The sequence below is a fragment of the Anabrus simplex genome, chromosome 4, assembly GCF_040414725.1.
Source record: "Anabrus simplex isolate iqAnaSimp1 chromosome 4, ASM4041472v1, whole genome shotgun sequence".
NCBI classification, from domain to species: domain Eukaryota; kingdom Metazoa; phylum Arthropoda; class Insecta; order Orthoptera; family Tettigoniidae; genus Anabrus; species Anabrus simplex.
The window spans coordinates 338,424,348-338,446,587 of NC_090268.1; positions in this window are offsets into that span (position 1 = coordinate 338,424,348).

Below are 22,240 nucleotides of genomic sequence, written 5' to 3' on the forward strand. Positions count from 1 at the left end.
GCTCTGAATGAATCGCTTCTCTTTTCATATCATCTCCTATCACATGTACCAAGGTTATATTTATGGCTCGGAAGTTAATTGTTAATATAACTGTCGATATATTTTGAAAAGAAGTCATTGCAACCTCAAGCACTATATAAAATAAGATGTTCTAAATAAAGCCTGCAAATTGTTTGATACGGGAAACATTTTTCCACAATCACAGTGGCTGGTGGGATTCTAATTCTAAAATTATAATATTTAATTTCAAGTCACTGAATGAAATTAATCATTTGTATTCCACTCAAAGAAGGCATATGTGACTTGATGCGGCCCCAGGACACGTTCATTCACCTAGGTGCAACATTGCAGACAATGTAACACATCGACATCTCTTCCTGTTTTTGGTTATCCAGTCCTAATCCCGATGGTGGAAAGAGATGTTACTGACAAAATGTTTGACGTCAGGATAGACGAGGTGGTGGAGCGCAATTCCTAATCACTAGATCGCGTGCCAAAATCCTGGTTTCATTTCTAAACCTTTGCAGAGCTGTTAATGGTGATTCGTCCATGGGTGTTATTCGCAAGAAGTAGGCTACGATTCGACACCGGGTTTCACTGTCTCTCTGCCTGGCTACTTGGCTTAATGATCTTCCTACTTGCCTTCGATTCAGAGAGCCCCGCATTCGATTCCCGGCCCGGTCGAGTAATTTAATCCGAAATGGTTAATTTCCCTTGGTCCGGTGATTAGGTGTTTGTTCTGTCTCTAACTTCCCTGCAACTTATACAACACATTATATTTCTGTACTCTATCACGCAGTTTCCTATACACGGCAGATGCTCCATACACTCGTCGGATGGTCTCCCTGCACCAGACAAGCAATAGCCACACAAATGTACCATATCCCTATAGGTGAAGCCCCATAGATATAATTGATCGCAGTGCGAGGTGATGCAGTGATCTCCTCCTTGTAAATTTTCACGCCTTCATGGTCCTTCCATTTCTTGTACTAATACTTTCATTTTTCGAAGGATTGGACCTCTTCTTTTTTCCGCTTAGTGGTAACAGAGGATGTATACCCTGTTGTACTTCTCACAATAATCACCATCACCACCATACTTATTAGTATCTGGCCTAACCTAACCTAACCTAACCTAACCTAACCTAACCTAGCCTAGCCTAACTTAACCTAATCTAACGAAATCCCTTCGTGTCACAAGAAGCAATTGATAGAAGAACCATGAGCTCTCAACTTGGGAGTGCAGATTGACGACAGCAGGTCTGGGTGTTTGTTCTGTCTTCATCATCCCTGAAACTTACACACAAAACACCAAACTATCTATTCTCCAATACACTAACATGCAGTTTCCTATTTTTCTTGTACACGCATTCACAGAAATGGTGTTCCGTCGTAAAAAATCAATACTGCCCCACTCCATTATTGAAAAGGAGGGGAAGAGAGTGAAAGGGTAGTGCTGAAAGCACAGTGTGTGTATTACGATACATCCACCACTGTGTCCATTTCAATCACAACAATCTTGTAGCGGGCTGTCTACCTGCACCAACGCGTTAAGTGAGGAGGTGGCGGGGATACGCCATGCTTTGTTTATATCGGGTCACCATTTCTGTGCATACGTAGGCCTATATCAGACTTCTCATTTTCATTCTTCCATAGTCAACACACGTCCTTTCGATCCTGATAGAAGTAGGCTTACGGATCCTAGGAAGTGCTCATTATGAATCTAATTCTAAGAGATATATGTCCTTTAATATGAAAATACCTCTGAATAATAACGACGCTAGAGCATGAGAATTTCATCCCCAATGTAACTTTAAAGCGTTTCAGCCTGTAGAAAACAACACTGTAATTATAGCTCATGAAAGTTCACAGCCTTTTTCCAGTCATTTGGTCGGGTCAGGAATGAAATGAATGAAGTCCTCTTCTAGCGGCGAGGATGAAAATTGTGCTGGCTGCCGAGGCCTGTCGCACTCGTCTGGGGCAATGATTAATGAATGATTAATGAAATGAAAATGATATTGGAGAGTGTTGCTGGAAATTATTATGGTGTGTTTTACAGGTATAATTTAGTATTTTATAGAACCTCCGTGGCTCAGGCGGCAGCGAGCCGGCCTCTCACCGCTGGGTTTGATGGTTCAAATTCGGGTCACTCCATGTGAGATTTATGCTGGACAAAGCGGAGGCAGGACAAGATTTTGTTCGGGTACTCCGGTTTTCCCAGTCTCTTTCATTCCAGCCGTAAAACTGGTCCAAATCGACATCAACTGCCGATCCCAATGGTTTAGGAACAATGTCAGGAGGAAGTAAAAGATTGCGACACCGAAGGCCGATAGCGCGCATTCGACAGATGACGGCAATACTGACAATAAGCACGTTCTTAGAAAAGGCTGGGAGGTGTTTAACAATGAACAATCCGCCCAGAATAATTTGAAAGCGGAAACCACGAAAATCGTCTGCAGGCCTATTAAGAGAGAACCTGCTGAGACTGAGTCAGTCTCGAGTGAGTCAGTCTTCTGTACGTTTATAGTGACTGAACGTAAGCAGCTAGGAGTAGTCAGCGAGTTCATAACGAACAATCCATCGACAGCGAGTCCGTCAGACGGCTACGCAGAGTGCAATGTGCTGTTCTGGAAGAAGACTGCGCTGTGGAGGTAGTGCTGTAGAACAGGAGTACGACGTTCAAACCGGACTGTGTGTTACGTTCGCGAGTAAACACTGAGGCGACTGAAAAACTTAAACGTAAGTGAACGTGTAATTAAGTGTAAATATTAGTTTCATAAAATGAGTGGATAGTAAATAAGGCTACTTTTTTGAGTCGTAATTTCAGTTTTAAGGGTCGTGAAAAACTTCCACAAAATGTACTTATATCGCTCAAAGTGCGACTATAAACATAAATACATCTTCATTATAGACTGGTATGCCTTTCAGCGTTCAGTCTTCAAGCCTCTGTGAATTTACTGACCACCCCCACAATATTATATTTGTAACTAGTTCTGTGGCCTTGTTTAGTTCATTACCTCTTATCTTAAAATCGTTAGAATCGTCTTACCGGCGTCGTCTTGATCTCCCTCTACTTCTCTTAACCTCCATAACAGAGTCCATTATTATCCTAGGTAACCTATCCTCCTCCATTCTCCTCACGTGACTCCACCACCGAAGCCGGTTTATGCATACAGCTTTATCCATCGAGTTCATTCCAAACTTATCCATGATCTTGGCATTCCTATTACTCTCCAGCCATTGTTCCCACCTGTTTGTAACAGCAGGCATTCTCGCTATTTTCATGTCTATTACTTCTAACTTATGAATAAGATATCCTGAACCCACTCATCTTTCACTCTCGTTAAGCAAAGTTCTTCTGAAAACAGACACATGTAAGGGTAGTTTCGTCCGGGAGATGACTTCCTTCTCATATAATACTGTTGATCGCAACTGAGAGCTCACTGCATTAGCTTTTCTGTTCCTCGATTCAGTCTTACTTGTTATACTGCCATTCTTGGTGAACACACATCCTAAATACTTGACATTAAGTACCTGTTCCAGCTTTGTATCACCAATTTGACATTCAGTTCTCTTGGATTTCTTACCTACTGACATCAATTTAGTCTTGGTAAGACTAATTTTCTTACCATAACCATCACACTTGTCTGAAAGGGAGTATTGAATCAAAATCTTCTCACACTGCCTGCTATATACACGCTTATATATTATTTTCTTCTCTCTAGAATTTGATTAACTAAAATGAAATCACATATTGCACCCTGGTGGGGGTATGATAAGCGTCATGCAATTGTAATTATGATGAATTATTGAGGAATATATATTTCATGTTCAGAATAAATAGTATCTTACTGTACGTACAGTAAGAACAGGCCAGGCCGAGATGGCAGGTTTCACCATACCACAGACTCTTGTCTCCAGTGAGATTAACAAACACAATGGGGGGACAGAATTAGGTTTCTCAGAATTTGTCACAACAAGGAAAGAGAGAGGCTAGCTTGTTGCCAAAGTTTTCCTAGCCCGGGGCAGTCTTGGTAGTAGCAACAGCGCAGGGAGCCGTGTGCAAAATTCTGAGAAATGATGGCGAGGTATCTCCATGTAACTAGCCGGAGTGGAACACGGGGTTGGCACTAGAAGAAAAAAATATGAGCCTTCCCGGTCACGTGGTCAAGGTGGACCAATGGAAAAATTCACTTGACCAAAGCAAGGTGACAACTTCGTATTGTAAGAAGCACTAGCGAGGCTAACTCCGTGGATTAAACTTATAGAAAAAAGTCAAGTATCGATTCACAATAAAGTGGAATTTAGGAGCCTTACTATACCATAAAACTTATATAAAGCTAATAATTGCGGGAGATTGCATGGTGTAATTCTGAGAATTCATGGACGCTATTCGTTGATTGGCTGAAGACAAAGGACGCCACAATAGAGCGCGAAACCCCGAGCCGGGTTACGGCAGCTAAATTCGCGAATATATCCATTACCAGCGAACGATAATAGTTGAGAATTGGTATAGAGCATTTGAGAACATAATTACATCATTGGATCATATATTTAAGCCACCGGCCAAACCGCAAACTGTCGTATGAAGATATCGGGACTGTGCACCCCAAGATGACCTCCGTTAAACTCGGAAGAGAGGGGATACAAGTATAAATATGAGGTCGTACACTAGGACGGAAGTTCTTCTGACAAAGTGTTCGGGCGGATACCACGCCCGTGGTACGTGACTACTTTTGACAAAGCGTTCGAGCCGTGACTACGCCAGGGGTGCGAGTGTGTACTTACTCATGGAGTAGAGTTCGAAGTATTATATTGTTACATAGTACAGTGATTCATGACGTGATGTAGCTCATAGTACAGTATGGAGCAGTATACTAGTATGAAGTGTTTCAAATAGACAGGACTCAGTAAAGCATAACTTACGGAGTGTGAGATTCTACCAACAGATTAGGAAGTGCGTTACATGAGAACGGTCACGAGTGTTTATGTCACCTAGTAAACAGTCGATTCTAAACTGATACCTGGTCAGATACACGAACGTGAGACGGGAAATTCAAGTGCGCGCACGGGCCGTTGTAAAGGGGATCCCGAGGTATCCCATGTTCCTAGTGTCCGGGAAAGGAATGAAGAATGTAAATTTACATTAAGTGGGCTAGATACAAGGCCGAGAGTGTAAAATTTGTGAATAGAATTTAGGGTGGAAATTATTCCAAAGTGCAACAGTTAATTTATTTGTTTTTATTCAGAATGTGTAAAGTTGGAAAGGGTCAAGGATTAATTCTTCAAGCTGGCATGAATACCAGCGAGATGCATTGCTAAAAACCGGAGGGGCTATGGCTTCTCGTCCGGTTTTAGCAGACTACAATGGCAGAGTTGAGTACCTTTTAATGTATTAATAGATAGCTATCGTTAGGGGGAGGAATTCATATTTTATCATGGTAACTTGATTGTGAAACGAGCCGTTACGGCTCGTATAAATTCAAAGATAGATAGACAAAGGGACAAATTAATATGTAGAGTAGATCAAGCACGCATCATAAATTTGATTATTAAATAGAGTATAGTAGGGTTGAGTTGTTCATTCAAGTGCTTGAGTTGTTTGCTAATATGGAGCACGTTTCACATAAAGATAATGTAAATATTCATTTAGAAGTGCTTCCAAAGTGGGTTTCCGTTATCGGAACTTTTATAGATATTAAGGCATGTTGTTAAGATAATCCAGAGGTAGGATTGCCAAGTGATTTAAATTGTTGTGGGACGGAATGAAGTCCATTGATATGTGTGTAAATATCGCGAAGTTCGCCAGTGGACAAAATAATAATAGTCTGTACAAGGGTCGAAGTAGGACATTAGAATTTGGTAATGTGTAAAGGCGTGTTTAATAATAATCTTTGAGAATAAAGGCACGGGCCTAGTTGGATAGTATGATTGCAAATTAAAGTAATTTAAATGTGGAGATCACCTGTGCCGTGAATAATTATAATTTGTGCAGTGAATCCGGTTTTAACACTAAATGTTTGATTTAACGTTTTTTTTGGACTCCATAATAACCATATATAATCTTGGTAGAAACGAGATAGGCACTGTTGTAATATGGTCACGCTATGTTTAAGATCCAGAGGGATTTGAGCCAAAGGTTGAGATTTGGAGTTTTGTGGGACAGAAATCCGGCCCGAAATGAAAGTGAATTGTACTGATGTTGATGAAGAAATAGATGGATCTTAAAGGCCCACATAGAGGTTGTATTTATATACCGGTGTATTGAGGGGCAGAATAGAGTCCACACACACCGAGGGTTAATTGGTGAAAATGTTTTGAAGAGTTCCAATGGATAAATGGACTTCAAAATGGAAAAAGGAAGGAATAATTTAGCACTTGCAGAGATTGGAGGTATTTGCCCAACTGCAAGGTGTTATGGGATTTGAGAATTGTCTTAGGAGCATATGGTCTCCATGAATTAACGGCAGTACGAAAATGAGGTGGCGGATTCGAACCCTAGTATGTCCTGACCGATATGAATTCGGATCTTGGTGATTTCTGTTTGGGAGAGAACGTATGTGACCAAATTATAAAGATGGGGAATAAAAATAAAGATTCTCGAAAGAAGTAATAATAATAATAATAATATTCCAAGTAAATCATATCTGGATTGATTAGTGCCAAAATAAATAGGAATTGTAAAAGGGGTTATGCGTTAAACATATTAAGAGTGGACTACCGTGTAACAGGCGAAATTAAATTTAAAAAAAAAAAAAATAATAATAATAATAAAAATAAAAAAGGTACTTTTTTTTGGAAGAATTTACTTTTTTAAAAATTTGAACATAATTATGATGTTGGGAGTTGAAATGAAAAATTTGAGATTTTTAACTAATAATAATAACAATAATGAGAATATTTGAAGAAGGAGAAGAAGAATAATCAATGAAGGTACTTTTATTTATTTCAGATGAAAATAAATAAAATCGCGAAAAGTTGAAATATTAGTCCGAGGATGATTACGGGTTACGATAATCATGATCTCCACAGATAATAATAATAATAATAATAATAATAATAATAATAATAATAATAATAATAATAATAATAATAATAATAATAATAATAAAAATAATATTTAATAAAATATTTTTTTATTTTATTTATTTTTCTTATTATTTCGGAGGCTGATGATGGATAATACTAGGGAAGTCAGCTGGCGAATTAACGGAATAATGTCAATTGGTTGTAAATAATAAGTTAAGTTAATATGTGTAAATGAAGGCAAATCCCTACATCTGGACCATTAGGTTAGAGTCCCTTTGTCGTATTCCTTCAACTAACGATTAGCATATCTTGGTTAGGAACCCGGGGAGAGTTTGTAGTTTCCCGGGTTGGTCTCATCTCAATTAAAGTAGAGGCGATAACATGGTCCATGTGATCGCGCCTACTTAGCCAACAGGTTATTGGTCCATGATCAAATATGGTCATGGTGTTAACGAAGGTAAATCTGATACCTTCAGATATCAACGGTTCTACCACCAAAATGGAAGGGTGGTCAAAAGTGACAAATATTATGTAATCAATTTTCAGGAATAATTTGCCAAATTACCGGCAAATCAAGGGTCAACAGATTTCGATTGTGTGTAAAATTTCATTTGATTACTTAAATAAAATGCTCCTTTAGCATTTGCAAGGAAACAGCTCCAGGTTCTTGTTCTTGTAGAATAGTAAACCCTTGGTGACCGTTTAAATATCCGTCCCCATTCCTAGGACGGAGCCTTCATAAATTCCCTTTGATCTGAATATATATAATTTGTGTGTTTCATGATGAGCCTTAAAGTTAGAGATTAGAGTGTCCCGTTCAACCCTGTTGTACTGATTGGATGGCGCCCTTACATTTAGTTTGAGATCTTATATCTCAAAACATTATATTTTTATTGAGTAGTAGTTGCGATGGATTCGGACCGTAACACTCCCTGAGATAAATGCTGGTTGGGACTCAGGCTTTGAGCGGGTACAATATCGTACTCAATTTTGAAAAGTCACTTCATTCTGGTTCAATGAATTTAAAATATCTGTCAGCAGATCTAAATATTTCAAACTTTTAGCTGAGGAGATTTAAGAGTTTTAGGGACACAGAGTTTGACAATTTTAACACATGTCACACAGGATATACGAACTCCCATTTAGCCGGATAATCTTCCAGTCGCTGCATATTTAAGAAGATAATTCTACCCTAGAGGTCACTGGGATTTAAACGTCGGCCCTCTGAATGGAACATCAAAGGAACCGTTCAAATATTTGTAAAACTCTTTCTATACGAACAATTTATGAACTTCCCATGCTCTGCTTGCAGAGTGTAGAAGGCATCGTTTGTGTTTGATATTTTTCATACAATTACATAATTAATAGAAACATGTCTGAAAACCATCTTTCCCTCTACCGTATATTTCTCCTCCAGTATTTCTGCTACTAAAAGTGTGACATTCGCTAATAGCTGCTGAAGTCGGTGTCACATGTCGGTTCTAGTGTTAATTACTTTTTAAATGCGTATGTCAAAATGCTAATCATTAAATTAGAATAGTCCGCGGTATAGATATCACATTACCATAACGATATCAGCTAAAGTGCTCTCTACTTCTGTAACAATATATGTCTGCCTGCTAATTCAAATCAACATACACTGCTGCTGCAGACCTCATTTCCATAGTTAGCTCTCTGAAAAATATATTCACTCCATTAGCTGGAGCGACCCATGAAATCGCAGCATAGAAAAATTAAGCGAGATAACTCATTTACTGGAAATGCTAAACCAAGTCATAATCATTATAAAGAATAAACGCCATTGTAAACAGTGCTGATGGCTTGATATACTTATTAAAATTAAAAACAATCTATATCAACACACATTAACCCTCCAAGTGCTGATGGGTTCACTCTTAAGTGCTGAGCCTTCTTAATAAATACAAATTCGTAACTGCATATGGCATATTATATATCAATTTGTTCAGGAAGAATTAGAGAATAAGATAATAGTAGGATGTCTTACTTACAAGTATCCAGTAAAAGTATAATAGATGTTTAGTCATACTTTAAAAAAATTAAAGAATTCCAATTTTAGAGGTTGGTAACAAGCACTACATTATCTGAAATTAAATTCCAAGATATACAAAATGAGCCAAATTTCCTTACACGCACAATGATATACAGTATAATAATAGAAACTTCAATGAATAATAAAAAAGTTACAGGTAAAAAGACTCTGAAAAATCTGTTGTGGTTGGCCATTAGGTCAGATGTGCCTGGTAGGGTTCGCACGTTTGGATTGTTTACATCACTACTTGACGCATCACTATAGTCACGGGTATATAAATTAAGGTCATATTCTTCCCCACTTCCAGAAAAAAGACGTCTAATGATAAATCATCAGGAAATCTTCTACATTACCAATGTCGTCTTCACTTTCATCACTTCCAAGCTCCTCCAATGCTTCTCTAATTGCACTAGAACCACTTAGTTCACTCATGTTTATATTGTAGTAAGCACTAAATAAAATAAACCCATTAAAATAGAGTAAATCAGCCACACAATAATCACAAATCGGCTAGCAAACAATAAACTTCAAACGCGCGAAGCAACAGTGCAATTTGAGCAGACGTAAACAAAGGCCAGTTCACAGCTGAGAAGATCGCCGCTTACTGCTTTATTTCCCCAGCCAAAGACCAACTTGCACTTCCTACCAGATAGAAAATTTCATTTCGCAGCGAGAATGTTCCTAAAATCGATTGTTATACAACTTTAGGAGTTGTTATATCGATTTTACGAATCGTCTCACTGCGAGACGGATTTTCGGATTCTCAGTTCCATCATCAGTGAGTAATAAAATAAAAATATTAAAATCCACATAACTGTGTCGCCTTGATTTTATAATGTAAAGGAGGTTCGTGGTCGTTTTTCTTACTTACTTCCTTCATTCTATCTTATGACAATATGTAAGTAGCTGTCCGGCTCCATGGCTAAATGGTTAGCGTGCTGGCCTTTGGTCACAGGGGTCCCGGGTTCGATTCCCGGCAGAGTCAGGAATTTTAACCTTAATTTGTTAATTTCGCTGGTACGGAGGCTGGGTGTATGTGCAGTCTTCATCATCATTTCATCCTCATCACAACGCGCAGGTCGCCTACGGAAGTCAAATCAAAAGGCCTGCATCTGGCGAGCCGAACTTGTCCTCGGACGCTCCCGGCACTAAAAGCCTTACGCCATTTAATTTTCATGTAAGTAACTAGGATTAGAACAGATCTCGTGGGGAGGAAAACTCTCAGAATACTTCGTTACCCGTTTTTATTCGTAAGGAACAATGCTTGGTTATCATTTAAAAGTCAGCTGTTAACAGCTTACTTTAAGGAATCTGTCGGAGAGCACAGTCAAACACATACGGGGTTCTGCGGTTGTATTGTGCTATTCTGCAGCTGTTCGTCCATGTGTAGTGCAGTCCAAGTCCAGCCACAACAAAATGATGAATTATACATGAAAATATATGTCATCTACATCGTGTCACCGCCACCGCAGTTTCTCATAAAACGATTCCTGATAGTAACAAACAGTGGAAGTTTTAAAACGTCTTTATCTCAAGCCAACACTATATACGATTATCGCCAAGTGTGTTTACAACTTGTATCGAGTATGAACTTTCTCAAACCGTACTGAAGAACTTTTAGGGATACCTAGCTAACCTGGGCAAGACTAGAGCCATTGATCTTCTTCTACTCATCTAGATTAAATTATTTTGTTTTCTTATCTACATTCGCGAACCGTTTCGTAAGTCGTAGTAACTGTGTCATATCGTTCAATAAAGCTTCATCACGGTAAATCCACGATGAACGTCGGAAGGCCAAGTCAATGTGTGTCACAATACTAACATTAAAGGGAGTCGGAGTACAGGAGCCAACAGCAGAGTGCAGCCAACATATACCCATATAGACCGCAATGTTGTAGTATTTAATTTTATTCACACCGAACTCAAAGATCATTTCACATACGGATCATCCTTCGAAATAGAGTAGCCAACCAGTCATCAACACTTCATTATTAAAGAAGGAGAAAGCGATGAATATCACTGGCGATGCTGATAGAGTGGATGAGTACTACAAGTCTACGATATGACGTTATGATGGCCACCTTGTCTGCAATGTGCATTCTGCACAACGGCTTCTTAGGTTTGAAAATGCAATCGAAGTCACATCTGGTGAATAGGGAGAGTGTAGTAAGATGAACAATCCCCAGCATATAACAGGATCCATCACTGGAGTCGCAGCGAGTGCTGTTGCGTTAACATGGAGGTTGATGGCGTTGTCTAGCAGGGCTGGATGTTTCCACTGAAGTGCACGACACAAATGGATGTGTAGTAGTGCTGGACATTGACGGAGTGGTCTTCACGAGCAGAATGACACTCAAGAACACTCTGGTTTTCATGCACAAGTATGAGCATGTCTTTCGCTGTGATGCATTTTCTCGTAACTTGTGTAATCTTTGTGATGCTGGGTGACGCCATTTATTTGACTGACTCTTCTGTTTTGGATAATACGTTCGCGCTGAGGTTTCATCAATTGCAATGAAGGCATTTTCCACTCGCACAGAAATCGCCCCAAGTGGATGCGGCAGGTATCGTATCGCGTTAACTTACGCACTTTGCTAACCGACCTTGTACCCACATTGAATACTTCTTGTTCACCTACGAGTCCTGTCACTAGTAAAATGCGGACTCAGTCATACACGTACTGTACATGAGGATAGTTTCTACCCATACCAAAGTTGGTGTTATGTAAAACACTATTCGGCAACAGCTACAGACATGTCTGTGTTGAGGTACATGGGTCGTCAACTGCGCACTCGGACTTCGGACGCAGAAAGGCCACCTTCTAATGTGCAACTGCTCGATATGAAAACACCCTTTCACCGCAGCTTCAGTACGACTTAGACCAGTGTTTTTCCACAGAGAACTGCAAATTTTACTCATGACCACTGTTTCTCTTTACGTACATCCATCTTCAATCACGGCCGGACGCATAATGACAGTGCCAGCTCCTGCTTTCCAGCCAGCCGTGACCATAGACGCGATCCATTGTTGGCCTTCGGTATCGGGTGCAGTCTTACCACACTGTACATATTCGGATGATGTAACACCGTTCCCAAGACTTACGAAATTACTTACGTTCATACTGACATACCAAAAGCAATGCATTATCTCTTTAATAAAGTGTAGATCCCCGTCTATACCAAATAAATACAATTTTACGTGGCAAAGATATCACAAGAAGTCGACATATATGTTAAGCTATTTTCCAAATTGGTCCCTGCAATTCCCTAGTCTTTGTAAGTACAGAGTCCCGGGTGTGGAAAGACCTATCAACCACGTGCTATAAATAATTGGTATTTTCATGACGGGAAGACGTAGAAGCTACATTTGTGGGAAAACGTGGCAGTGCTTCTCGAGTAACTTCTGAACAAACATGGCTCAAAGAGATTGTGCAATCTACCATTATTTTCAGGAAACAGTAGGTCCACTGATGGCTGCAAATGGTCACCAGAGAGGGATTTGCATTGGTCACTATTCAATGACATGGTTTAGTGGACCAGTAGATTTAGCTTATACCACGTGAACACACCACATACCAAAACAGAAACATCACCAGTCTGCGCGTTGTCTTGTTGACAACTGGAACATATGGTCTTATGACGTGCAAATGTTAATCTGGAAGATTTGTTCGTATTTTCTCATCAGAGCACGGCACAGGTTTCCAATCAATTAGATCCCAGTTTGGGACTTTTCAAGCTCAGGTGAGGTGTCCACGTTCTGCTATTCTCCCTCAGGTCACAGAAACTAAAGAGAACCCTAATTCTAAGGAAAATTCTAGCCAGATATCATTAATCAACCACTGTTAGCCAGTACACTGTCTACAACAGATCGTAATGCCTTCTATAATGCATTCCCGGTACGCTCGTAACACTGCGGAACGATGAATATTGAAAGGCCCATTCGTCTAGCATCCACTATCATGCCCTTGATCTCGGATAACACTTACTACTTTGCTCTGAGATACTGGTTGATGCTTCAAATGAATGAGACCATCTGATACAATTTTGTTAAAACCTTACGCATTTCGATTTTCCTCAGTGCGCATTGAAAAGATAAACAGGTGGCAGTCTTCACTTGTCCTATGCATCTGGTTGCAGTCCTTCTCAGTGGTCTACTTCCCTCAACCTTCCCTTCCATGATCTCTAGATCTCTAGATTTTCTCTAGTTTGTATCGCAATGTGTCCAAAGAACTGCAGTATTCTTTCACTGATACGAGAAGAAAGGCATTTTAAAATCTTCAGCTGTTAAAGAATGGACGCATTAGTTCTTCTTGCGGTCCAAGGCACACGTAGTTTTCTACGCCAGCAGCAAATGTCAAAGGCATCGATGTGTTTCCTGTCCAAATCCTTTACGATCCAGGTCTTCGTCTACCGAATTTAAAATCCAGGTAATCTGTAAATAAAGATACTTACCTAGCCTTAGGGGCTGCCTGGCCAAGGCGGTAAAGGCGTGCTCGGTGCGCCCGGATGTGGGTTCGAATCCCCGACAGAAAGTCCTAAAATTAAAAAAGCGAGATTTCCACTTGGCCATGAGGTTCATTCAGCCTCAAACAAAAATGAGTACCAGGTTAATTCCTGGGGGCAAAGGCGGCCGGGCGTAGAGCTAACCACTCTACCCCATCAGGTGTCGATGTTACGGATAGTATATATAGAAGCCTTTACCTTCCACCCCTCCAAAGGCCTTCATGGCCTGTACGGAGATGACTTTGCCTTTGCTTGCCTAGTCTAGCCCAATTCGAATTAAAATTATCAGTACGTACTCCATACACAAAAACACGTTATTATAATACTGTTTACAAATACACAGTTAAACTGGGTGGACGACTATTGTGCCACTAGCCTCCAAAGGTAAAGGAAATGTTTTTGATCTAATTAGTTGTAAAATATCAAATTTATGGTTAATCTTATGGTTCATTTTATGCCTTAATTTTTTTTATTTTAATGTACCTAAATGATTGGGTTAAAATGAAAATCAGCGCGAGCGTAAGTGTCGTAAAATCGGGATGTTATTTAATACAACCACAGTGACGTAAGTATGAAATAATACAAAGTGTATATATGTATGTATGTATGTATGTATGTATGTATGTATGTATGTATGTATGTATGCATGTATGTATGTATGTATGTGTGTATGTATGTGTGTATGTGGGGTATTGATCCCGAAGGCAGGTTGGATCCTCAACAGGTACACCATTAGCTGTCATAGATTGCCTGGGTGTCACTGAAGAGGCGTACTAGGGAAATGAGGAGTGAGGCAATTTACTGTTGCTTTCCTCACTATTGCTATTGCATATCCGTCTGCCAAGCCCACTAAAATGCGTGCACCAGCCGACCCTATGAGCGACATTTTCACATCATTCATAGCAGGAACTGGCTGCATAGGGAATGGCATTACTAGCATCACTCATACCTCAGCCACTTTCATATTGTCAAAGCCAAGGATAAGACTGAGTCAGGTTTTTTTTTGCTAGTTGCTTTAGTTCGCACCGACACAGATAGGTCTTATGGCCACGATGGGAGAGGGAAGGGCTAGGAGTGGGAAGGAAGTGGCCGTGGCCTTAATTAAGGTACAACCCCAGCATTTGCCTGGTGTGAAAATGGGAAACCACGGAAAACCATTTTCAGGGCTGCCGACAGTGGCGTCGATGAAAGTAACAAATTTATTCTAGCCCATACCAGAAGGCATAGAGCACTGTAAACACTACATCTTGCCAGCAAAGGCACACAAAGTATATAAATAATTGATATGAACTAAGCATGAGGAAGAGTGAAGGTGCCACTGAGTGATCTGCCCTCGCAGTAGACAAAATGTAGCTGTGAGCTTGCCTTCGGATGACGATGAATTCAAACCCATAGATCGTAAGGGACTTTTATGGTTTCCTATTTGTCACTCCGGGAAAGTATTGTGGCTGTTCATTAAATTCACGGCAGTTAAGTTCCCAATCCTAACATTTACATGAACCACAGTCACCAAAAAGCTATCTGCATCAATACAACCTTAAACAGATAGTGAAAATAAAGGTGAAGGAAATGAAATATGTACGGGAATCTAAATCATAGTCGAGGTAAATATTGAGAAAATAAACAGCCTACAATAAAATCAATCGATGTACTTAGATAAGCTTTTCTGGAGGAAAATATTAATTTAACTTCGGTCTTTCCAACTGAATGTTTAGTAATGACAGGGTCGATGTGAATACGGACAGATGTTCAGAAAGGAAAAGAAATATCATGCGAGACATACGGCTTCCCAGGATCAATACCATCTACTATCCCTTGCACATATACTTTTACATTGAAAGTTACTCCGACTGCTAAACGTTATATTCTCCTAATTTTAATCGTGAAAGGATGGTATTTAATTAGTTTACAGCATTATATCCATGCTAAAAGGTGTGTATTACGTCTTGATTGTTCTTTTCTTCACAAGCTGCCTTATGCCTCACCAACACACATAGGTCTTACCGCGACGATGGGATGGGAAAGACTGGAAGCGTAAAGGAAGCGGCCGTGACCTTAATTAAGGTACATCTCTAGCGTTTGCCTGGTGTGAAAATGGGTAAGCATGGATAAACAACTTCAAGGCCTACCGACAGCAGGGTTCGAACACAAAACAAGCTCACAGCTGCACGACCCTAACCGCAGGTCCAACTCGCTTGGTGGTTTCTCTTTCAGTACACCTAATTTAGAATATCTGAAAATCGTTTAACCCAGAAACGGCCATTACATCGCATGCTAACAAACTAAGATAACATATATATATATATATATATTTCAGCAAATTATTTAACAACTTCTGAACGGCCTTCTTCCAAGGAATACAGTCCCCATTGATGTCTGGAAAACAGAACGTCGTTGATATTATTCTTTTTAATTCCGTGTTGCCATTGATAGCCTGCTGCATTCCCCGAGCCAAGGAAATTAACTGTTTTAAGAATACAATCCCTCGACCTGGCCGGGAATCGAACCAGGGGCCCAGAAAACGAAAGGTTATACGCTGACAGCACAGCCCTGAAACGAAACGTTGAAATCGCTGTAAGGTCCAAAAAGCATCTACGAGGGCTGTAAATAAAGTAATGGCAATATAGATAGCACGCAATATTTAATGAACTTAGAAGTACAGTACAAGGGCACTATATTCCTTCGATGCAGTCTCCCGCAGGATCTATTACCGTTTGCCAAATTTCTGGAAGTGTTGGGGAGCGTTGGCAAGGCGTTCTCTGTTGATGAGAGCGACGGGGTGCCAAGTCAGGAAATCGGTAACCCCGGAGGGAGTCCTTCAACTTCAGAAACAAGTCGAAGACACAAGGACTCCTGACTGGTGAGTATGGAGGTGTTCCAAGACCTGTCAATGCCACCGATGGAACAAGAGCTTGACATTATTTGCGACATGACGACGTGCGTTGTCATGCCACACGATAGGGTGGTCGTCTCGCAATAAACGCGGGCGTTTGCGCCACATAGCCAGACGCAGACGTCGCTCCAGGAAACGGCAATAGTAGTCACTGTTGATGGTTTGTCCGTCAGACACAGCATGCGTTTTCAAACGGTGGTCAATGTTCATGGATTAAAATCGAGTTTGCCCGTGGCAAAAATGCATCAGAATTTTATCGAGGATTATGTAAAGCCTGTAGTCGTATGCCACAATCAGCATAAACTTCACCTGACTGGGTTCCTGTGGAAATTTCTGTGGACTTGACGAACCTGAGTGACGCCATTCATTCAATTGACACTTTAATTCAGGCTCATAGGCACGTGCCCACCCCTCATCGATGGCGACAATATGCTGCAGATATACACTCCCTTCTTTGCGATAACTGTCCAGATGGATGCCAGCCTGTGCATACCGGTGTCATTTGTGTACGTTGGTGAGTTGTTGTGGAACACAATGGATCGCAATTTTCCTCATGTTAAGACATTTCGTCAGTATGTGCCTCACCATCTGATGATTAAGACCAAATTCTAAGAATGATTCCCAGACAATCCATCCAATCTGATCTTGAGGAATGGAAGGCCGAACTGTGCTGTGCAAATCAGCAGTCTCATGCCGAATCGCACGAAACGCCTTAACCCATCGTGCAACCGTCCTATACAGTAAGGCATTCTCGCCACAGGCTTTACGTAATCCTAGATAAAATTCTGATGCATTTTTTGCCACGGGCAAACTCGATTTTAATCCATGATCGTTGACCACTTTTTGAAAACTTGTTTTAGAGTGGTGAAATCCCCACAAGGCAACAACACTCCCAACTGAATCCCCGACAATGCTCACTACACATCGACAACAGCGTCACCTGGCCGCTCTCATATCCTGTTTGAGCATGCCCGATCTCCTGCGAGTGTCTGGACTACGTTGCTACTACTTGATGTATAGCCCTCGTATTTCGCTTACCCTTTATTAGATACAAATGGAGAACCCTGTCAACAGAAGAGCGATGGAAAGTGGGGAAATCATCTACCTTTCTACTGATCAAAGCAGAATTTTAACTTGTGCCACAAGTAGCAAATCAGAAAAGAGTCACTGTACTGCTCTCAAAATGCACACTATCTATATAAAAAGTGAATTTCATTGGTGTGATAAACTACTCAGGATGATCCGATATGTGTTAAATTTTATAGAATTCAACAGAATCTCTATAGACTACGTGGTGCGGAAAATTAAAAGGGATTTTTCAATAGACTTTTTGCAATATTCTAATACAGCACAAAATTCCTAACATCTTGATACCAAATTTTGTTTTCCGACAAATGGTTCTGTTTTATTTGTCGCATCACATATACATATTTAATTTCCTATTAACGACTTGTTAACATTTTTACTTATTTAAAGGCAGCTAGTAAGTACTTATCGATAGGCATAATGAGTGTCTGAAAAGTCTTGATTAATTGTGAATGTTGTCTTCTTTGAATTGATTCTCAATTATTGGTTCATCATAATAACGTAACTAGTCCAATGTAACTAGTTTTCAAAAATACTCCAGATTACGACGTAGGATCGACTTACTTCTACAGAGTAAGGTCCATAGCGCCCAGTGTACTTTGGGATAGGGTTGGGCAGACCGGAACATTCACTTGTTCCGCAACATTAGGAGCTTGAGGCGGAGTGTTTCGGTACAGAGTGCCGGGACACGGAACACAGGACTGTAACTGCGTCCTAGAGAGAACTTCGAGAGGCAACAGGACATGCTCCGCTTCAGCTGGAATGTGCCTGAACCGAACGTGCTGTGTCAAGACCGCACTAGATAAATTAGTTGGCCTTGGCTGTGTCTGCCTGTCGATACTGGCTGTGTGCCGCCCTGCGCTGGAGTGACAACATTTTTTCATCCAGTTATATCTTTAATTCCAAAGCGATGACCTATATTTTTTCTTGGGCTTAAAAGTTTCCTTTAAGTCCAAACTAAATTTTAACATCAATCCCCGAGAAAGTGTTGAGGGAATTTTTCGAGATATTGAAGAAAGTAAATGGAATTGAGAGGGAAGGAATTCGAAGTGCAGAGAGCATAACAGCACGAAAGTACATAAATGTTTTCATCCAGTTATATTTTTAATTCCAAAGCGACGACCTATATTTTTCTTGGAGTTAAAGGTTTCCATAAAGTCCAAATTAATTTTAACATCAATCCCCGAGAAGGTGTTGAGGGAAATTTTCGAGATATTAATTACTCACTAATTACTCACAATGAAGGCCAATACATTCAACTGGTGAAAATATTCCTGAATTGGTTACTTTTAAACAACTGCACTGCCATTGTAACAGTGTTATGTGTATTTTATATTGACCGGAAAAATCTTAACCTAAAAGCAGCCTTTAAACGTGATTATTGGGCGCGAATTTCAGTATTCCGACTGTTCGTTCACGTTCCCTGCAGCTTTATGCTCGACCATGGCTATAACTACACACAGGCACACACCACACAGCACGTTCCGTACAGGCACATTCCCACTGGCGCGGAGCATGTAATGTTGCTTCTCGAAGTCCTCTCTACACTGCGCAGTTACAGTCCCGCGTCCCGTGCGTCCGCTGCACATTTCAGCTAATAGGCGAAGGGCAGTGCATAGTGGCGCTTCTGACGGTACAGCGAGTCAGTGTCTCCGGCTCGCTTGAGAATGTTTTGGAACAATTAACACTCGGTGTTCTGGAACAGCGGAACATAACTGTGCACCGGAACAGTGTGCCGAAACAGGGACATAGTACCCAACCCTACTTTGGGAGTGTGTGGTGAAAACGTGTGTTAACATATGTGAAATAAAAGCCATTTCGTGCAGTTTACATAGAACACATTTAAAGGGGTTTACTATTGCTACGCTACAACATGGTCCAGAAACATACTCATACTTTGAATGAAAAGAAATACTGCCTTTAAAAATAGATACAAGTTTAGTGCCTCATGCGTGTGCTCACAAATTCAAACTGACGATCATCACTATCAAGCCATCGCGGAAGGATTCTTTTCACAACGAATGTCAAGAAATTGTCTTTTAACTACCTCTTCGACTGCTGCTGGTTTTGGCGTAGTAAACCCTGTGTGGTATCCCAATAAAAGAAATAGAATCCATTGGCGGGAGGTTAAGTGATTGCGAAGGAATTCAGTGCAACTTCTTTGCCCAATCAAACATTTTTAGGAAAAGGCATGCAATTTTAGCGATAGTGATTCGCAAGTGGACGTGGATATCGATGTGTTTCAACGACGAATTCAAGAATATCCATAACCCCATTCGCAAGACGTATTCAAACTAAAATAACGTCACAGCCTATCCCATTTTTCTCCTTCATATCGAAAAATTGCACTCCATCAATATATGTGTCCTTTCTGAAAGATTTCTGGAGATAGATACAGCGACGTGGTGATTATTATGAAATGAAAGGAAGAGGTGCCGAAGAAAATTATTGTTATTTACCATCATCTTGATTTATCCACTCAAGTTCAAAAATCCACAGCTCTAACCTTTCAGACAAGCAACTCAATGTTGAAACACCATAGGGATATGAGCTGCGAATTTTAGGTAAATAAAATGAAAGTATGAGAATATATTTTTTATTTATTTCTAAAAATTGCAATCCTTTCCGTAGTAAACAAACTTATTTTGTCGATGAGACTAACAATTTACCCTTTTCCACCACTACGAGTTCTAATGTGAGTTAATGCATTGTTTCACTTAAGCAGCACTACGAGCGCTAATGTGAATCAATGCAGAGTTTCACTTAAGCCCTCATAACTACATTCAGTGTTGACATTTTTCAAAAAATCAAAAGATGCCTGAGGGTATTGAACTAAGGAATAAATTACTGAAATAAGTATGTAAATAAGTTGAATTGGCTAGGATTTGCATGAAAAAGAAAACGAGTAAAGAAAAGAGCGATTTTAGGCTGTTTTTCCGGAACTTCATTTAGGCCGGAAGTGATTTTCGAAATTTGTTTATGTAGTTTGATAGAGCTATCCAAGATTCATAATTTGAAACTTTTCGGGTCCTTTAGCTCTTCAACGTTCGACAAATTTGAGGAACTTGCTTAATTTGACGTTTCCGTGTATTGGGACCCGTACTTTGTCTGCTGAGAAATGTTTTCAAAATTAAAACCTACAAATACGTAATTTTTGATTAACCCTCATATTTAGTAAGGAAATATATTAATGTTTGTAGGAGTATTTATTCAACGCATAAGTGATTATCGAGGTCGATATTACCATGGCGCCCCCGTGATATTGTATGTACTGTGGACTCTTGTGAGTGTTACCTTTGACTTTCTGGTGAGCGAGCAGACGATAAGCTCGGCATTGAGAGAAAGCGTGTCGCGGGCTGAATAATCAACATCAAAGTCTCTAATTAGACAGGTGAGTATTGACTGCCGTCTGACTTATGCCCGAAGAAGAGAACGTGTACGGTTCAGCTCGTGAACCTTCATCCCACATTACTGATCTGGATCTCAGTTGGATATAAAATAGAGTGGAAAGAGAAATATATGACCATTTTTCAGGAAAGTTAATATGTTTTCTCCCATGTTCTATTCTGAAGTCATAGTAAGAAACTCAGTTGGTCGTAAACAGAAAACAACGTTCAAACCAGTCTTACACGGATTGTACAATAGCAGGTCTATGCAGGTGCAGGTGTCATGGGACAACAGGTTAATTACTTATGTATGTATTATGTAAGTATTAATTATTTTTAGAATAGAATACACATCCCCGACTCCCATATCACATGAAACCAGGGAGAGAGTACCGATCTTTTATATGTATTTCATTTCTTTGTTACAAATATTTTGTCTATTAATGCGTATATTAAATATTATAATATTATACTTAAAAATAATAACCTTTATAATACATTCTACAAATATTAACTTTTTCTTTTTATCCTAGATACTAGCAAGATACCCGTGCTTCGCTACGGTATTATACTGAAATTTATAATTGAATGCTTATTGTTTTAGATATATAATCCGACGAAATTCGCGATCTGACTCGTTTTCTGCGAGAATCCATCAAAATTCCCGATCTGACTGGTTTTCTATTATTTTACGGCACGTTTCCTCCCATTTTTCAATCTTCCTTTCCAGCAATCGATTTCGTACTTCCCGGGCTAGGCTCAGGTATTCCTCCCGTCAGATGGGTCCGTAAATCTTTGCCATCTTTTCCTATAATCATTTTTAATATGGTTAAAATCCTTCAGGAGATCCGGCGTGGTGTCATATTGGGTGCCTTGGCGGCACTGAACCCGCGGCCGGACTGCATTCTTAGTCATTACCCGTCCAGGAGCCGTTTCCAGCGCGGTCCGCACATTTGACGACGGTCCGGAATATTATTATTTTTATTATTATTATTACTATTATGTGTTGCTGGAATTGCTGATGACAGGGAATACCGGAGTATCCGGAGAAAAACCTGTCCCGCCACCGTTTTGTCCAGCACGAATGTCACATGGAGTGACCGGGATTTCAACCACGGAACCCAGCTGTGAGAGGCCGGCGCGCTGCCGCCTGAGCAACGGAGGATCCTTATCAGTACATTAATAACAGTAAAATCAATTGGTCTCACCTCCTTCTACACCCCACCGCCGTTAAGTTTATTTACCACCACCCCTCCCCCCAAAACAAAATTAAAAGAACGCTTGTTTCTTCGTGT